We start from the raw sequence: 19,123 nt of genomic DNA, 5'->3' as shown, positions 1-19,123 counted from the left end.
TTCAGAAAAATTTAGAATGGAGGGGATGTGAGCTGAAATGAAGTAGGAGAAGACTGTGGTGTGTGGGTCTGTCAGAGTGGCTCAACATTATAAGGTTTGAACTAAGGGATGAATGGAAGAGTGTTGTGAACCAATTCACTTTGTATAGGTCCAACTCTCTTTTGTGCTGTGACTGGACCATGGTAGTAAAGATTAAGAGTAGAAAGAGAAATGTCAAGCTTGGGGACACTGTGGCATGGTATGTTACCAGAGGCAGGGAGGATGGTGGTGGTAAATACTACCCAATACCATGTCTATTTGAGTACTAAGCCATAAATGTTTCTCCCTAGCTGCATTTCCTCTCCTACTTTTAAAGAATACTTTTAAAGAATGTTCATTTCATAACTCAACTGCTGACCTTTAAAATTTAGCATAGTCCCACCTGAGTTCTTTTATTAACAGAACTGTCTTTTCTTAGCCTTTAAGTAAACTCAAGTCTTTGTGGAAAATTTTGAGCATTTCATTTGATTTTTACGTAACTGTGGTTTAAAACAATAAAATGAAGAGAATGTGGTTTTTGCCCTGAATTTGTTACTCATTTGAATTGTGTTCCGGGATAATCATAGTGTCCTTGCCCATCGATTTATAAAACGTGTACGCTGTGTTTATATGCTGTATATTAAAGAGATGTAATTAATATTTTTTATTTGAGTACCTTAAAGTACCAACAGGATAGGATACTTTGTTGTTGCTGAAAACTACAGTGAAGAACCAAGCAGGGTCTCTGTGGTGGTTTGAATGTGCTTGGCCCAGGGAGGGGATTCTTAGGAGGTGTGGCCTTATTGGTGTCGTTGTGATCTTGTTGAAGGAAGTGTGCCACCTTGGAGATGGGCAATTAGACCCTCATCCAAGCTGCCCAGAAACCAGTCTTCTCTTAGTCACCTTCATATGAAGACGTGGAACCCGTGGTGGTTCCTCCTGCACTATGCCTGCCTGGATGCTGCCATGTTCCCTGCCCTGATGATAATGGACTGAACCTCTGAACCTGTAAACCAGCCCCAATTAAATGTTATCCTTGTAAAAGTTGCCTTCATCATGGATTCTGTTCACAGCAGCAAAACTCTAAATAAGATAGTTCCCAAACTGCCTTCTTGTATTGCAGGTGACAGTGATCTTTCTGGTAGCATTATACTAATCATTTCTCTGTTGTTGGTACTCCAAGTACAATGTTGTGATGCTTGATTTAATGGGGCATGATTTTCCATATAGTGGGAGTCAGCTTCTGTCTTCATCTTCCTATGCCTACTCTGAGAGACCTTTGTCAGGTACTTCCTCTGTTTAGAAACATCCCTTCCTGTCTCCCTGTCTCATTTCTCTATCTCATCATTTTCTTAACTCTACATGCCACTGGCATCTATCCATCTGACACAAACATCTCCTTATTAGTCACCCTTGTTGATTCTTCCTAAGTTTCCTTTCTTAGGCAAACAATTTGGTGCCCATGTTCCCTCAACAGGGAACCATTCCTAATGTGCAGCCAGTTCCTCTTGCCTCCTGCATCACACAGTGCATCAATACATTGATTTTGTGTGGTGGTAACTACCTCTCCTTTCTGAAACAAACTACATTTGTTTTCAAATAAACATGACAATATTGTTTTGTACCTGTCAAGTGTGTTATATGTCTGACCATATTTGCCATGGAGAACTGAGACTTGATACACCATGAGGCTGAGCAGTGTAAGTTAGGAATGGCATGTTCTTGCAAATGGAAAGAAATCGAGCCTCATTTAGCTAAAAGCACAGGCCTTTCTGATCACACATTTGACATCGTGACTAGGCCAGGGGAAAATGTACCTGCTCTTTTATAATTGTCTCCACTCACAGAAGTGGATTTCTCATTGTCTGTGCAGCTACAGGAAATATTGTTAATAAAAGTGCATGTCAGTCTGGCTGAAGCTGTTCTATAGAGCTCTGCTGGACCGCTCTGTGAAACTGTTATTTCCAATCCTGAAAACTAAATCTCGAATCATGGTTAAAAGGTAATCAGTCTTCAGCAGAGTGGTCTTGTAGAGGGGAATAGTAATTCAGAGTTGATTGGTGACACAGGCTTTTCAGGGAACAGTTTCAAAATGGAACAGCTGGAAGAGAAGCAAACACACCCCAAATGGACATTTCCTGGAATTTTTTAAGACAACAGGCTATGTTGATAAATATGTTGAATTTTTAAAAATGTGTCTTTCCTGAACAATACAGACAAAATACTATATGATTTTAGACTTTACTGCTTTGACCCACTGTGACAAATCTTATGAGGCAGTTTACAGGTATTATGGTCATTTTTGTAGTTGAGGGATCTTATCCAAACCTCCACGGTCCACTGTCAATGTAGGGCTGGCTTAGCCGTCCTGCCTCTGGCCTGCAGAACCATGATACCTGTTGGAAACGTGTTTTATAAGCATCATTTTCAATGAACTCTCTCTTATGTTCTTTTCATAGATGTTGTGCTTGTTTCATTTGTAACACAATATTATCTTCCTTTGTATGGCTAGAAAGAAAAAACATCCTAAGAAATAGTACATTTATCTATATAAATGTATTTTTTTTTTGAGGCAGGGTTTCTCTGTACAGCCCTGGCTGTCCTGGAACTTACTCTGTAGACCAGGCTGGCTTCGAACTCAAAAGTCTGCCTGCCTCTGCCTCCCAAGTGCTGGGATTAAAGGCATGCACCACTACTGCCCAGCATGTGTATTCTAAAATATATATCTTGCGCGCACACACACACACACACACACACACACACACACACACACGTATTCCCACAACCCAAAGGGAATTAATATGGCCTGAATGAATAGATAACTTTATGAGTTTAATTTACAAATTTCATGATTCAAAATGAAGTTATTTTGTTTAGATAAAGTACACTGGACTTAGAAATGATAACATGTTTAGACACAAGTGTTTTTTCATGCAAATATAAATCGTGAGACATTGTTATAAAGAAGGTGTTTTATACTTCCTAGCAGATTTGTAGTTTTGCTTGCTAAAGAGGATGACCACAACTCTGCCATGAGTTAATGCAGATGCTTCTCTACCTGTTCTGTTTTTCTTGGAGCATAGTGATAAGTCTGGATAGTCCTCACTTCACTGAAGAGAATTTGAAGAGCAGAATTTGAATCAAGTAATCAAGGGAACTACTATTTCATTGAATTTTTTCCAGCAGTTTATTATTTTTTGATAATTTATTTGGCAGTATTATTACCTGTGTGCATGTTCTATCCGAAGATCTGAAATATTCTGAACACATGTATAACTATTCTCAAGAGATGATTAATTAGTCTTTGTCTAGTATAGAACAGGAGAATGAATTTTATAATGTAAAAAATATCTCACCAAAAACATTTTATAGACTAAATTTACATAATTCCTGTGTAAAGCTAAACATCCCCCAAGCATCTTCTCTTCTACACACTAACCATACTTGGTTGAAATGCAAAGAGAGAGAAAACCAAACCAAAAAGAAGAATAACAGTCGCTCCAGCAGTACAGAGTATCATTGGCCACTGATAGGATTCTGACTTTCTTTTTCTTTCTAAGAGTAAAGTTTGAAGCCTTCAAAGGCTTTGGAGCAGATAACTGGTGTGGGTTCTGTTGAAAGAATTGCCCTGATTCTAAGACATGTCTAAACCATTAACACCAGCAATGGCCAGGCCCATGGGGTTTGTTCCCACAGTTTTTTCTGCTCTTAATGCCAATTTGTTTTGATTTTCTAACTTACTTGATAATATTTAGACTCCTTTAAAGCAATTACATTTTATTTCTCTACTATTTTATTATGTCAGGGGAGAAACAGGAATTAACAAGAATTAAATAAAACAGCTTTGGCCACACAGAACTTATAAATTATAAACCTGTATTGTCTGATCACACTAAAAAGAGAATCTCCACTAAGATCATTAAAGTTTTATATTATTTAAAGAAAATATTCAGGGCTACATTTTTAAAAAGGGTTTATTTTCAAGTAGAATGCTGCTATCTGAAAATCTATTTTAGTGCCTAGTAATTACCAGTAAATTGTTATGCTTAAAGGTCTTGGTAGCTGGGAATAAGGCAATAATTATGACTCCCATAGGAATTGGAATTTATATTGGACATCTAACTTCCTGATACTCAACAATAAAAAGCTTCCGAATAAGAGTTACAGAGATAATTCAGTGGTTTAGAGACCATGCTGCTCTTCCTGAGGATCTAAATTCAGGATCCAGATGATGATTTACAGTTACCTGCAACTCCAGCTCTAGGTGATTCATTGCCCTTTTCTGGATACTTCTGTTGCAGTTGCAGGTCCAGGTGCAGGTCCAGGTGGAGGTGCAGGTGCAAATGCAGTTGTAGTTGCAGTTAAAGGTACAGGTGCAGGTGCATCACACATGATAAAAATTATCCAAAAGAAAGAAAGAAAGAAAGAAAGAAAGAAAGAAAGAAAGAAAGAAAGAAAGAAAGAAAGAAAGAAAGAAAGAAAGAAAGAAAGAAAGAAAGAAAAAAAAGAAAGAAAGAAAAGAAAGGAAGACTATAGAGTAAATCAGATAATGGCACTAGATATTTAACTTCAACCCCTGAATATGATTGTTAGGAAATGTATCACTGTCTTTCACCTAAATCACACTGTCTGACTTCTTGAAGAAAGGTGACCACTAAACGAAGTCAAAGGGAGAGTGAGTAGCAAACGTGCGGTATGACAGAAATAGTGCATCCCCTCAGCTTCCAGGAAGAGTGGTTTCAGGGTTCCCTGCAGATACCAAAGTCTGTACATACTCAGCCCTCTACCGAAAATAGTGTAGCATTTATTTAAAAGTCACACACATCCACCTGTATACTTTAAAACACCTCTAGACTGCCTGTATTACTGAGCACAATGCAATACTGTGTAAAAAGTTACTATACTGTGTTGTTATGGGGAAAATGGAAATAAAATAGCCTATATATTAAGTACAATGTTTTATTAAAAAGTTTACTCTGGTCAGTTAAATCCGTGGACAGACCCCTGAATGTGGAGGGTTTACTGCTTCAGAGAGATTTATAGAATTATGGTCTTTGCAGATGTTGCTCACATTTCAAGAGTAAAGGACTATTTCTTTGCCAGAGAGGAGGATGGGCCAGTGGACCCTCAGCATCCTGAAAATTAATGTTTGGGGAGTCTATGGTATATCCTCTGTGCAGGTTAGGCTAACACTAAGATCTTAGTGTCTTACTTAGGCTATGATGCTGAACACTGATTATTTGCCTTTTCTATTCTGGACATTTTGTTTTTACCAGGATCTCATCTCATCTCATCTCATCTCATCTCATCTCATCTCATCTCATCTTATCTTTTTAATCTATTTTCTAACTCTCTATCTTTCTATCTCTATCTATCTATCTATCTATCTATCTATCCATCCATCATTTCAATTAATCAACTATTTAACTGTGAATGATCTATTGCCTACCTACCCATAAGTTAATATTCTATTATTTCAACTTTATAAATACTTGCTAGAGTGTTATAATTTAGTTTTAGAGTTTTGGAAAAGATGATTTTGATCCTTTTGGGTTCTCTCTCTCTCTCTCTGTCTCTCTCTCTGTCTGTCTCTCTCTCTCAATCCCTCTCCTTCTCTAGCTTTCCCTTTCTTTATGATAATTTTTATTTAGTCATGGTAATTATTAATTTTAGGTAAAATATAGGCTCTTTTCCCCTCAATTTTCTGATTACATATACAAGGATAAGAATATGTTTTAGAGAGTTGCTGTGAGGATTAAGCAAATTCATTCAGGAAAAGTGCTTAGAATAACATGAGGAATATTATAAATAACTACCAGTTATGAGACCCAGGCAAACTCATTTTAAATAATTATGTTCAAATAGACAATGGATGGCAGTGAATTGAAAATCTTCTACACAGCCATGGAAGCCACCAATTGAAAGGACAAAACTATTTATGAACTCTACATCCTAAAGGCACCTTTCTCTAGTTCCACCAGAAAGGAACACTTAATGATTCAGCAGCAGCAGTAATTAAGATGAAGATTAGACTAGGTAAGATTGCATGAAGGCAGGACTTGAAGAGAAAAGGAGACTTTGTTTACATACTATTGATGGTATGTAAATGATTTCCATTATTGTGCTTCCTCAGAAAGTTAAGTATGGAATGACCATATGGTTCAATAATTCTTCTGGGTGTTGATTCTGAGGATGCACAATCATTCCGATGAAGCAATGCCTCCATTCCAGCGCTTACTGCAACAGGCTTCACAGTTGCTAATATCTGAAACCAGCCCCAAGCATCTGTCAGCTGATGAGTGGATTAAAAAGTCTACAGATAATCAGTTGAGAATTATTTATCCATAAAAAACCAAATCCTGTCATTGTGATATTGTGATTGGGACAGGAGACACAAACATTGTTAAGTGAGTCAGGCACAGAACTGCAGGTATCCTATGATCTCACATATAACCAGAACCTAAACATCATCTCTTAGGGTGTGATGGTGAGGTTCTTAGAGTCTGAGGAGGGTGAGAAGGGTGGGGAAGGTTATCAATAGTGACAAATGTGCAGCTGTGCAAAAGCAAGTAATTCTGGTGCATTTTTGCACAGTAAAATACTTATGATGAAACAATGAACTTACATTGTTGGGGCTAAAAAGGAAGAGTTTTAGGCGGTTTAGCATAGGAAAATGATAAATATTTGAAAATAAAGGTGTGTAATCTAATTAAATATTTGACAATAAAGGTGTGTAATATACAATGTGTGCATGTTTCAAAGTGACATAATATCCACTTATCAGTGATTGCATTCTATGTGTGTTCTTTTGTGATTGGGTTTCCTCACTTAGGATGATATTTTCCAGTTCCAACCATTTGCCTAAAAATTTCATGAATTCATTGTTTTTAATTACTGAGTAGTATTCCATTGTATAAATATATCACATTTTCTGTATCCATTCTTCCATTGAGGGACCCAGAAGCTCTGAATACTCAAGACAATTAACATATCAAATGATTCACAAGTAGAAGGAAGGAGACCTCCCTGGTCCTGGAAAGGCTTTGGAGATAGAGGACAGAGAAATGGGAGGGGGGTGATTGGAGAATGGGTGGAGGGAAGAGAGCTTATGGAACTTATGGGGAGGGGGGAACCGGGAAAAGGGAAATCATTTGAAATATAAACAAAGAATATAGGAAAAAAAACAAAAAACCAAACAAACAATAAAACAAAGTGACATAATAAATATATCTTTGATGGTTTTATATACTGGTTAAGAATAAAGACTAAAATGTAATAATATCCTTACATATAAAGAACCATATCCTTTATATTTTTATAAATTCTGGTTTTATATTCATAAAGTTGTGTGGAGTGTTTTCTGATTGCTTCGTAGAGTCTTCACAGCAGTTGATAATGTTGTTTACATTCCATTACACTGAATATTCCCTGAAGCTTCTTGAAGCAATAACAGATGGCCAAGCTTTTGGGGGAATGGTGATCCTATTTACTTCTCAAATATGTAGGCTGCAAAGCACACATTAACAGATATTTCAGCCTGTTTTTACCTCAAAAAAACATTATACTTTCAGTGTTGTGTACAGAAGTGCACTTTAAAGATGGTCATCATACCGTACAAATAAAAAATGTGAAGACAGATGTCAATGTTGTTGACATTCTTGTCGAATATTTACATTTTATTGACAAAGCTGTTCTTAAGAGACCCCAACCCTCACCAAGGGCATTTGGGTATTAGAGGATAGGACTCCTTTAATGGTTCAATATCTACACCAACCCTATTGATGGAAGTAATGGTTTCCATGAATTAGCTTAGTATATAACTACCAAAGACTGTGAAGAAATGTAGTGACACATTACTTATGATAGGTAGTCATTAATTCTCTCCTATAAAAATATCTGTGTATAGCATTCATCTCATTGAAAGTATTTTTATGTTTATTCTATTCTGTTTTTGCTAGTGATTTTAAGGCACTGGTGCTTGAATAAGTAAAATAAGGTTGGCCAGCCCTCCAGTTGATTGTTTGCAACTTAGTAGAAACATTGTAATGTTTTGGTGCCTGAATCCCTTTCATTTGATACTTATCAAACTAAGTCAGGTGTGAAATTCAAATCTAGGCCAGTATGGGATGATTACCTCTAATCCTTGACCTTACCTATTTGATGCCAGAGAATTTTGAGTTTGGTGTTAGCCTGTGCTAACTTGTAAGTTTGCAAGTTCAGAAATATCACAGAACCTCAATGAAGTCTTGACTCAAAAAACAAAACAAAACAAAACAAAAAACCAACTAAGAACACAGTGGTAGGGAGGGGAATGGAGGGAGAGGCAGATCTGGAGAGGATGTGAGAGAGGCCACAAAAAGTTTTCCTTAAGGTATACAGATGTATACATCTGGAGGAATAATTTCTTCCTTAATAACCAAACGTTGACCTAATCGTATTTCATAATTATACTTTCACATGTACTATAGATATTACAGAGATATAAATAGCTCAACAGGTATATTCTCACATGTACTATAGATATTACAGAAATATAAATAGCTCAACAGGTAATAGGGTGACAGGCTTTCTAGTCTGGTGGTTTAAAAATCTCACCCCTACCTGTAATAACAATATCATATACTATCTGAAAAGACACCAGAGAACTTTTGGAGGCTAATCGCAGTATAAGTACTGGCTTTCCTTCTGGGAGGGGTTTTCCTGCATCATGACAGTCCCTTTTTAAGGGGGCCACTTCATAGCAACATTTGCATAATTAGCCAAAGATTTGTACTTCAAACTAACAGAGATGAGTTTCATAGTCCCTGTTTAAGTCTGTTTTAGGGCACATAGAAATCCCTGAGGAGTGCCTGTGTTTAAGGAAGTGTGTGCATGTTTGCCGGAGCACGCATGCACATGTGTGTGTGTGTGTGTGTGTGTGTGTGTGTGTGTCATTGTGTGGGTACATGTGTGTTGTGACTGTTGGGGAGGGGGGAAGAGAATGTAGTATGTTGATTGACAGTCAGGACTATACATTCTGTCCTGGAGACAGAACATGGACTGAGTAGCAGGATGTATCCTATAAGAGAGCAAGTTCATTGTTTCAAGAAGGAAAATGAGCTCCAGGGAGACACATTTCTAGTAAAGAATGCTATTATCAGGGGCATACTGTTTTTTTTTTTTTTTTACTTTAATCTTATTCCATGCGGCTGGGTGCTTTGCATGAGCATATTTGTATGATCCTGATACATTCAGAGGCCAACAGAGAATGTCAAATGTCCCCCTCCCCCAGTCATCTGCAAGAGCAGCCAGTGCTCTTAACTGCTGAACTGTCTCAAAGTCTCCAGGAAATATTCTTTTATAACAATTCCTTGTGAAATTCGTTCTTTTTGAGGAGGAAAGCTATACAGAGTAGTATCTTCAGGTGCACTAAGTTTTAAAAGTGGCCAATTCTAAATGCCTGTCATCAGTGGAGCAACTAGAGGCCAGAGAGGTTACAAGATTGGTCCTCCCTCAAACGGCTTCGCCTGATTTAGCTTCCATTTGGAAGGCTCACCCTTTTCATAGAAAGGTGAATTATAGGCATCTATTCAGATCATCATTACACCTTACTATACTGCATGAGAAAACACCATTTTTCATGAGTCCTTCAATGCAGGTGTCTTATTCTTAAAAGTAGGGCATATATTTTTCTCTGATTTAAATTTTATTTGCTAAGTAAGCGAGCAAAGCAAAATGAATGAAGAGGTGATTGATGATTGACTCCATGCAACTGGAAGCCCCAAAGAGTATGCTAATCTCATTATCCCAATATTGATTTGAACAAGCTGCCTGTGTGCCTCCATTCTGGGAGGCAATGCATGCTTCAGAAACAGTTCAAAACTGTTAAATCACCAAGAGATCTGAGGTAGGAATGATGCTACAGGGAATGTCTCTGAAGTGAGCCTCTACTTAAAGGTGCAGTTTATCATTCTTTAATGCATAGAGAAAAATCAGTCTGAGAGAAGGGCTTTCAATTCTTTCTAAAAGATGATAAAGTTGCGAGTGAGAGCGATTGAGCACTTAGAGGAATTTGCCAAACCCTGAGAGTGCTCAGTAACTATCATTCTGACGATTGACTGATCACACAGAGGATGGCTGTACTTTTGGCTTTCTGTAGAAATTTTGTCTCATACAGCCATGTCTATTTCTCAGGGGAGACAGGATTTTGTCATTATTCTGTGTCTAAGTCCTGCAGATGTAGAACAGGAAGTGGCACCTGAGTTAGATAAATCTGCTTCTGTGCAAGATAATAAAATTGACTCCATAAATGGAAAGTTGGGTTCGAGTAAGTGAATAGGTATTATCTCCTCTTCTCTTCCCTTCCCTTCCCTTCCCTTCCCTTCCCTTCCCTTCCCTTCCCTTCCCTTCCCTTCCCTTCCCTTCCCTTCCCTCCTCTCCTCTCCTCTCCTCTCCTCCTCTCCTCTTCTTTCCTCTCTTCTCCTCTCCACTTTCTTCCTTCCCTCCTCCCTCCCTCCTTCCCTTTCTCCCTTCATTCCTTTGTCCCTTCCTTCCTTCCTTCCTTCCTTCCTTCCTTCCTTCCTTCCTTCCTTCCTTCCGTCCTTCCTTCCTTTGTCCTATATCCACATATTTATTTTAGCATTTTCTGTGGAACCTTTTTAACAATAGTCTTAGACCTAATTATCCCACCTTATACATACATAAATTGTTCTGAGTCAGGGGCATTAAACTGTCTCAAGGGAGACACATTTTACTCTGTGTCGGGGCATGGAGTGGTTATAAGGAGAAACAGGGAACAGAGTTTGAGATCAAAACTATGTTCATCCTAGCTTGTAAAAGCTGATTATATGGAGAGTCCAAAGTATAGAAAGGTTTATTATATCACCATCCTTAAAAGTAAGTTACATTTAAGCACACTGTGTACCTAGTATACAGTTTGAAATGATCTCAGAGATTATTTTGGTTACAAGGTTGTGTGAACATTCTATTTGTAAAGGCAAGCAAGAGGCATTCTGTGAAAAATTATTCACATAACACCTAAGTTATGAAATGGACAATAATCTTGTCAATATCAAAAGAACTAGTTACGATATCCTGATTAGTCATGGATAATAATCAGGACAGTATGTGCCAATTTTATATCTCATTTATCTGAGAAATTGAAAGGTTAACACATTGCTAAAATGGGCATATTTTTACTACTGCATGGAAAGAACATCAGTAATACTTAAGCAGCCGCGGAAATCAACGATCTTTAGCAGCCAGGAACTGGGTGTGAGGGCAAGGACTTCCTGACATCCTTTCAAAGAAATTTCACGAAGGTCTGGACAGAATGAAGCCACAGCTTTTATTCCTTCTGACATTATGCCCTATTGATGTTTCCTAGGGGATTTTAGACTTAGTACCATTAGTTTTCTACATGTACACAGGTGCTGGAGAGCCTTTTCTGAGACACCACAGCTACTCAGGTCTAACTGCTGGACTTCAAGATGTAACACTTAACATTTATTAGAATCTGTTATCTGCCCCCACATGCTTAGTATTTAAATTAGTCTGTCTTTTATGTTGGGAGGCAAGTATTTAATGTCTGACCCATATCTGAAAATATTGATTATTAGGCATCTAAGACAGTTTCAGGAGTTGACTGACTTGGTTGAGATGCAGGTACCATGGGTGCTCTCTATAGGGTATTATTTCTTTATTCTCCCATCCCTTTCACTTCTTTCATTTAAAAGTAAAGATTTTCCCATCTGAACGGCTTTTAGGACTAGACTTTAATAAACACTTCAAAGAAGTCTGGCTGGATGAAATACTGTCATACGTCACTTTCTAAAAATAAGATGCAAAACTACACACAAAGAAAATGAAGCATTATGCTCTGGTGGCTTCCTTTTAATGAAAAAAATGATTTATATATAACAAAAGGGATTACTGTCATACATATCTTCAATATTCTGGCTGTTCTAAGGGACTAATAAATTTTAAAAAGGTAAACACGTGAGAAACATTCAAAGTTCAACTGATAGCTAGATTTCTTGGAAAGCATCCATAATCCCATTTAATAGATATGGGTAAATAGTTACTAACTGGAAAAAGTCATTGAAAAACTAAAACCATACGTATGTACTTTATAGATAATTGATATTAGCTATAATGACACAGGTTGAATGTAAAAGAATAGAAAGAGATACTCATTGATTATATGTGTATCTGCCATTGAGGAGGAGGAAGAACAGTTTTTAAAAAATGAAAGGTAATTTTCCATTTATAAATCGAATTTAGTCCTAATATCATTTACCTTAGGCTGTAGAGAAGGTGGTCAGAGGCCTTTTCTTTTCCATTTGAATGACTTTCTATTCTGAGTACTGGTTTGCTCTTTCTGTCTCTCTGTCCCTTTGTCTCTCTCTCTTACACACACACACAAACACACATATACACACACACACATGCATGCATGCATACATGCACACATACACACAGACCCATCTGCATATATACTCATACACACACACATTCCACAAATGAGACAGAGACCTGTATACACATACTTTTTATTTCATTAGTTTATTAGCACTTCCAGATGAGAATTCATTGAGATTTCTTGGTTTTCATTGAAAACAACTATAGAAAGCTTCTCAGAAGTATTTTGCCTTTGTCATATTCTAATCTTAGTAATAGTGAGTAGATCAGCATTGCTATGATCTCAGTTCCAACATGACCCATTCCCTGTGGTAGGAAAACTAGTCATTCTTTTAGAGAATACTATAAAATCCCAGCTGTCATGATCATTCCACATGTACTTCAAAGTGAAAATGCACTCTTTGATAAATCATCCCCTTCAGAAAACTCAAGTAAGGTCTGTGATAGGACAGAAACCCACTCCTCTTGTTGAACAAACTAGTCTCAGTTTATTATGGGAGCATCATGCATACTGAAGGAGTCAGAGCACACAGGGCAATGGTGCTGAGCCCCCATCTCACTTGAAACAGAATAATTGCTTTCCCGTTTGTGTGAGTGTGTCTGTGAGTGCACACTCATGTGGATACCATTGCTTGACATTGGATGTCCTTCTCTGTTGCCCCCACCTTATTCTTTGAGGTAGATTCTCTTGCTGATCCTGAACTCACTAATCCTTGGCTAGAATGGTTGGTCAACAAGCTCTGGGGACCTGTCTCTCTTTGCTGTCCTCAGTGCCCTGTATTTTTTAAATGAATGCAAAGGATTCAAATACAATTTAAGGCCTTTACCAAGAGAGACATATCTCCAGCCCCTAAAATATTTGGTCATGGTCAAGAGAATGATCAAATTAGCATACTATTTTCAAATAGCAACATTGTTTTCATTTTAAGTGTAAGTATTTGAATAAAAATTTAGTCTTTCTTAGCTTATTCTTTCATGTGACAATCTTTTGTTTCTTTTGATATTTTGAGAACCAAAAGTTTGAGTTGAAAATATGTTTTCTTGTTCATAATGTCTCAGGTGTTGTTATGAAGAGAGTTTCATAGATCAAAAGTGTTATAATTTCATTTGAATCAATCCAGTCACAGGTAGGCATTATAAAATATAAAGTAACTTCTGAAAATAAAAGGAGGAAGAGGGCAAGTAAGCTAATTGTAGAGATAAAACAATTGCTGAAATAATTTTCTATTAACAAAAGGCAAGAAATAAGGAATAAAACAAACAGAAAAATATTTAAAATGTTGTACATTTAAACTCCATCACTTCAGTAAATACTAATGCACATAGGTACGCACTTCATCTAAAGCCCAATACAGATTATAAAAATAACATGGACATTTCCTCTAGAAAATACATGGGATATATAAAGGTATAGTTTCAAATCCAAATAATGGGGGGTGGGTGAGGGTAAATGCTGTTAAAATACTATCAAATAATCTTCAAAAGAAAACATAGAAGCAGGAGCCCTCAGATCGCCGCTTCGGGATCCAGTACAGCCTGGGCTGCAACACCACATCTCCAGGTCCTGCACGAGGCAAGAGGAGCATCACGGAGGCTGGCTGGGAGGAGTCAGTGTGCTCTGGTGAGTCCAGCAGGCCCCCTGCGGGAGCCTTCAGGTATCTGCTTCTGGATCTGAACAACCTGTGCCACAGCACCCTGTCTCGAGGCAGTGCAGGAGGTCAGCTGTGCACCAGAGGCCACCTGGGAAGAGGCAGCTTGCACTGGTGAGTCCAGCATTGACAAGACCAACTAACACCAGTGAGAACTAGATGGCAAAAGGCAAACGCAGGAACGTAACTAACAGAAATCAAGGCAATATGGCAGCATCTGAACCCAATTCTCCTTTAACAGCATGTCCTGAATACCCCATCACACCAGTAAAATAAGATTTGGATTTAAAATCACTGGTCATGATGCTGGTACAGGAACACATGAAGGACATACTTAAAGAAATTCAGGAGAAAATGGATCAAAAGTTAGAAGCCCTTACAAGGGAAACACAAAAATCATTGAAAGAAATTCAGGAGAATACAAAAGCCAATAAGGAGGAAATGCAAAAATCACTTAAAGAAATACAGGAGAATTTTGGTCAACAGGCTGAGGTCATGAAAGAGGAAACAGAAAAAAATCTCTTAAAGAATTACAGGAAAGCACAAACAAGTAAGTGAAGGAGCTAAGCAAAACCATCCAGGATCTAAAATCAAAAGTAGAAACAACTAAGAAAACTCAAAGGGAGACAACTTTGGAGATAGAAAACCTTGGGAAGAAATCAGGGGACATAGATGTAAATATCAACAACAGAATACAAGAGATAGAAGAAAGAATCTCAGATGCTGAAGATACCATAGAAACCATGGACTCAACAGTTAAACAAAATGCAAAATGCAAAAAGCTTGTAACCCAAAATATCCAGGAAATCCAGGACACAATGAGAAGACCAAACCTAAGGATTATAGGCATAGGTGAGAGTGAAGATTTACAACTAAAAGGGCCAGCAAATATATTCAATAAAATTATGGAAGAAAACTTCCCTAACCTAAAGAGAGAGATGCCCATGAATATACAAGAAGCCTACAGAACTCCAAACAGGCTGGACCAGAACAGAAATACTTGCTGTCACATAATAATCAAAACACCAAATGTACTAAACAAAGAAAGAATATTAAAGGCAGTAAGAGAAAAAGATCAAGTAACATATAAAGGAGGACCTATCAGAATCACAGCAGACTTTTCACCTGAGACTATGAAAGCTAGAAGATCCTGGGCAGATCTCATGCAGACTCTAAGAGAACACAAATGCGAGCCAAAACTACTATACCCAGCAAAACTCTGAATCACCATAGATGGAGAAACTAAGATATTCCATGACAAAACCATGTTTACCCAATATCTACCCACAAACCCAGCCCTACAAAGGATAATAGGAGTACAACACCAATACAAGGAGGGAAACTTCACCCTGGAAAAAGCAAGATAGTAACCTTTCATCAAACCCAAAAGAAGTTAAGCAATCAAATTGAAAAAATAACGTCAAAAATGATAGGAAGTAACAATCACTATTCCTTAATATCTCTTAACATCAATGGACTCAATGCCCCAATAAAAAGACACAGACTAACTGACTAGATACGTAAACAGGACCCTACATTTTGCTGCTTACAGGAAACACACCTCAGGGTCAAAGACAAACACTACCTTAGAGTAAAAGGCTGGAAGACAATTTTACAAGCAAATGGTCTCAGGAAACAAGCTGGAGTAGCCATTTTAATATCAGATAAAATTGACTTTCAACCCAAAGTCATCAAAAGAGACTCTGAGGGACACTTCCTGCTGGTCAAAGGAAAAATACAACAAGAAGAACTCTCAATCCTGAACATCTATGCTCCAAATGCAAGGGCACCCTCTTTCGTAAAAGAAACTTTATTAAAACTCAAAGCACACATTGCACCTAACACAGTAATTGTGGGTGACTTCAACACTGCACTTTCCTCAATGGACCGATCAGGAAAACAGAAACTAAACAGGGACACAATGAAGCTAATTGAAGCTTTGGACCAATTAGATTTAACAGATATATATAGAACATTCTATCCTAAAACAAAAGAATATACCATTTTTTTCTCAGCACCTCATGGTACCTTCTCCAAAATCAACCATATAATTGGTCACAAGACCGACCTCAACAAATATAAGAAGATCGAACTAATCCCATGCCTCCTATCTGATCACTATGGAGTAAAAGTGGTCTTCAATAGCAACAGAAACAACAGAAAACCCACGTGGAAACTGAACAATACTCTACTCAATGATACCTTGGTCAAGGAAGAAATAAAGAAAGAAATTAAAGACTTTTTAGAACACAATGAAAATGAAAACACAACATACCCAAATCTATGGGACACAATGAAAGCAGTGCTAAGAGGAAAACTCCTAGCCCTGAGTGCCTCTAAAAAGAAAATGGAGAGAGCATACATTACCAGATTAATGACACACCTGAAAGTCCTGGAACAAAAAGAAGCTATTTCACCCAGGAGGAGTAGAAGGCAGGAAATCATCAAACTCAGGGCCAAAATCAATCAAGTAGAAACAAAGAGAACCATACAAAGAATCAACAAAACCAGGAGCTGGTTCTTTGAGAAAATCAACAAGATAGATAAACCCTTAGCTAGACTAACCAAAGGGCACATAGACAGTATCCAGATTAACAAACTTAGAAATGAAAAGGGAGATATAACAACAGAAACTGAGGAAATTCAAAAAATCATTAGATCCTACTACAAAAGCCTATACTCAACACAACTGGAGAATCTGGAGGAAATGGACAGTTTCCTAGACAGACATCCAACACCAAAACTAAATCAGGATCAAATAGATGAACTAAACAGTCCCATAACACCTGAAGAAATAAAAGGGGTCATAGAAAGTCTCCCAACCAAAAAAAGCACGGAACCAGATGGTTTCAGTGCAGAATTCTATCAGACCTTCATAGAAGACCTAACACCAATACTCTTCAAACTATTCCACAAAATAGAAGCAGAAGGAACTCTACCCAACTCGTTCTATGAAGCCATAATTACGCTGATACCAAAACCACACAAAGATCCAACAAAGAAAGAGGATTTCAGGCTAATTTTTCTTATGAATACTGATGCAAAAATACTTAATAAAATTCTTGCCAACCGAATCCAAGAACACATCAAAACGATCATCCACCATGATCAAGTAGGCTTCATCCCAGGAATGCAAGGATGGTTCAATATAAGGAAATCCATTAATGCTATCCACTACATAAACAAACTCAAAGAAAAAAACCATATGATCATCTCATTAGATGCAGAAAAAGCATTTGACAAAATTCAGTATCCTTTCATGCTAAAAGTCTTGTAAAGAACAGGAATTGAAGGCCCATACCTATACATCGTTAAAGCAATATACAGCAAACCCGTAGCTAACATCAAACTAAACAGAGAGAAACTTGAAGCAATCCCACTAAAATCAGGGACTAGACAAGGCTGTCCTCTCTCTCCATATCTTTTCAATATAGTACTTGAAGTTCTAGCTAGAGCAATTAGACAACATAAGGAGGTCAAGGGGATACAAATTGGAAAGGAAGAAGTCAAACAATCACTATTTGCAGATGACATGATAGTCTACTTAAGTGACCCAAAAACCTCCACCAGAGTACTCCTACAGCTGATAAACAAGTTCAGCAAAGTGGCTGGTTATAAAATCAACTCAAGCAAATCAGTTGCCTTCCTATACTCAAAGGATAAGGAGGCTGAGAAAGAAGTTAGGGAAATAACACCCTTCACAATAGCCATAAACAATATAAAGTATCTTGGTGTGACCCTAACCAAACAAGTGAAAGATCTATACGACAAGAACTTCAGGTCACTGAAGAAGGAAATCGAAGAAGACCTCAGAAAATGGAAAAAATCTTCCATGCTCATGGATTGGCAGGATTAATATAGTTAAAATAGCTATCTTGCCAAAAACAATCTACAGATTCAATGCAATCCCCATCAAAATCCCAACTCAGTTCTTCACAGAGTTAGAAAAAGCAATTCTCAAATTCATCTGGAATAACAAAAAACCCAGGATAGCTAAAACTATTCTCAACAACAAAAGAAATTCTGGGGGAATCAATATCCCTGACCTCAAGCAATACTACAGAGCGATAGTGTTAAAAACTACATGGTATTGGCACAGTGACAGACAAGTGGACCAATGGAATAGAATTAAAGATCCAGAAATGAACCCACACACCTATGGTCACTTGATCTTCGACAAAGGAGCCAAAAACATCCAGTGGGAAAAAGATAGCCTTTTCAACAAATGATGCTGGTTCAATTGGAGGTCAGCATGCAGAAGAATGCGAATTGATCCATTCTTATCTCCATGTACTAAACTTCACTCCAAGTGGATCAAGGACCTCTATGTAAAACCAGACACACTGAAACTTATAGAAAAGAAACTGGGGAAGACCCTAGAGGACATGGGCACGGGGGAAAAGTTCCTGAACAGATCACCAATAGCTTATACTCTAAGATCAAGAATTGACAAATGGGACCTCATAAAATTACAAAGTTTCTGTAAGGCAAAGGACACTGTTAAAAGGACGAAACAGCAACCATCAAATTGGGAAAGGATATTCACCAACCCTACATCTGATAGAGGGCTAATATCCAATATATACAAAGAACTCAAGAAGTTAGACCCCAGGGAACCAAATAACCCTATTAAAAATGGGGTACAGATCTAAACAGAGAATTTTCACCTGAAGAAATTCAGATGGCCGAGAGCCACCTTAAGAAGTGCTCAACATCATTAGTCATTAGGGAAATGCAAATCAAAACAACCCTGAGATTTCAGCTTACACCAGTAAGAATGGCTAAGGTCAAAAACTCAGGAGACAGCAGATGTTGGCGAGGATGTGGAGAAAGAGGAACACTCCTCCACTGCTGGTGGGGCTGTAAGATGGTACAACCACTTTGGAAATCAGTCTGGCTGTTCCTCAGAAAACTGGACATGACCCTTCCAGAGGACCCTGCTATTCCTCTCCTGGGCATATACCCAAAGGATTCCCTGGCATGAAGGAAAGAATCCAGATGCCCCTCAAAGGAGGAATGGATACAGAAAATGTGGTATATTTACACAATGGAATACT

The 19,123-nt window shown here is 37.8% G+C and overlaps 1 protein-coding gene and 1 pseudogene across 2 annotated transcripts in view; one reads left to right on the top strand and one right to left on the bottom strand.

Moving 5' to 3' along the window:
* Positions 1-19,123, top strand: part of Themis (thymocyte selection associated) — a 223,532-nt gene that overhangs the window by 117,579 nt on the left and 86,830 nt on the right. The window lies entirely within an intron of this gene.
* The window catches only part of LOC127674181 (protein AMN1 homolog), a 67,765-nt pseudogene continuing 59,775 nt past the window's right edge, over positions 11,134-19,123 (bottom strand).

Source organism: Apodemus sylvaticus, chromosome 23 (assembly GCF_947179515.1).
Source record: "Apodemus sylvaticus chromosome 23, mApoSyl1.1, whole genome shotgun sequence".
Classification (NCBI taxonomy): Eukaryota; Metazoa; Chordata; class Mammalia; order Rodentia; family Muridae; genus Apodemus; species Apodemus sylvaticus.
Note: the sequence above shows the minus strand (reverse complement) of the source record. Positions and strands in the feature narration are given on the sequence as shown.